The sequence below is a fragment of the Mizuhopecten yessoensis genome, unplaced genomic scaffold (genome assembly GCF_002113885.1).
Source record: "Mizuhopecten yessoensis strain PY_sf001 unplaced genomic scaffold, ASM211388v2 scaffold716113, whole genome shotgun sequence".
Taxonomy (NCBI): Eukaryota; Metazoa; Mollusca; class Bivalvia; order Pectinida; family Pectinidae; genus Mizuhopecten; species Mizuhopecten yessoensis.
This window is the reverse complement of record NW_018479954.1, coordinates 88,129-89,689: the sequence shown is the minus strand read 5'-3', so window position 1 is coordinate 89,689 and position 1,561 is coordinate 88,129. Positions and strand designations below refer to the sequence as shown.

Sequence of the window (1,561 nt, the reverse complement as noted above, 5' to 3'; positions counted from 1 at the left end):
CCCTTGGTTTCATTAATGCGATGCATGCGTTCCATGATGTTGTATTGCACTCATTGATCTACCAGTTATGTTGAATGATTTCTCTTTTAATATCAATTACTCACAAATACTTCATATATTTCAATCATACAAACAACTGCTCATTCAATGTGTGACGGGCGTATTATATACCGCTCGCGGTTACCTTGTTCTGTTATAGGATGGTCCAATGTTTTTTGGTTGTAGGTTTGTCCTAGTGCCTGCACATTCCCTTCACTGCTCTGAGAAGAAGAGAACAGAGGTTCAGTTCTGGTCACCAAGTCTACAGCAATATGCACAGGTAATGGTCAGTGTCTTGTTGACAGCAATGGGTACAGGTAATTGTCAGTGTCTTGTTGACAGCAATGGGTACAGGTAATTGTCAGTGGCTTGTGGACAGCAATATGTACAGGTAATTGTCAGTGTCTTGTTGACAGCAATGGGTAGAGGTAATTGTCAGTGGCTTGTTGACAGCAATATGTACAGGTAATTGTCAGTGTCTTGTTGACAGCAATGGGTACAGGTAATTGTCATTGACATGTTGACAGCAATAGTTACAAGTAATTGTCAGTGTCTTGTTGACAGCAATATGTACAAGTAATTTTCAGTGTCTTGTTGACAGCAATATGTACAGGTAATTGTCAGTGTCTTGTTGACAGCAATAGGTACAGGTAATTGTCAGTGTCTTGTTGACAGCAATAGGTACAAGTAATTGTCAGTGTCTTGTTGACAGCAATGGGTACAGGTAATTGTCAGTGTCTTGTTGACAACAATATGTACAGGTAATTGTCTGTGTCTTGTTGACAGCAATGGGTACAGGTAATTGTCAGTGTCTTGTTGACAGCAATAGGTACAGATAATTGTCAGTGTGTTGTTGACAGCAATGGGTACAGGTAATTGTCAGTGTCTTGTTGAGTGAACTTTGTCATGTAGACCTAGCTTTCCTGCTTCCACTATCATCTCTCTCTATGTTTTGTCAATGTACTTGTGTGGGATGTCCTTTGTCAGTGTAAAATTACGACAACATATTTGTTTGGGATGTCTTTTGTCAGTTTACAGCGAGGTCCTTTGTATAGAGTAGTGGGAGTATCTCTCCATCCATCCATCCATCCATCCACACCTAATTGGTTTCAGCAAGATAACTTAGTGAAATATTACACAATTTTGAGGATGCTTTTGAAGCATTTACAATATTTAAACAATAAAACTAAGTTGAAAGATGAGCAAAATACACAAATGATTAATTAGCATACTGCACTCTGATTGGTCAATGTCTTCACTTAAGCTTCTACCAGGTAGTCTACTCAAATGTCGTTCAATTTTCATGATACGTTGTAAGCATATACACTATACTAGAATACAAAAACTTATGCTAAATTTAAAGTTAAACCAAATGCATGCAATTACAAAATATCAAAGTGTTTCATACCGCACAAAGATACAGCATATCTCCCAATGACAAAAAGATACAGCATATCTCCCAATGACAAAAAGATACAGCATATCTCCCAATGAAAAAAAGATACAGCATATCTCCCAATGA

The 1,561-nt window shown here is 37.8% G+C and overlaps 1 long non-coding RNA gene across 1 annotated transcript in view; it reads left to right on the top strand.

Annotated features, from left to right (window-relative positions):
- LOC110441732 overlaps nucleotides 1-332 on the top strand; it is a 3,042-nt gene extending 2,710 nt beyond the window's left edge. Inside the window, exon 4 of the long non-coding RNA XR_002461908.1 lies at nucleotides 226-332. This is a non-coding gene — a long non-coding RNA (uncharacterized LOC110441732). The remainder of the gene's footprint in view (nucleotides 1-225) is intronic.
- The last annotated feature ends 1,229 nt before the right edge of the window (nucleotides 333-1,561 follow it).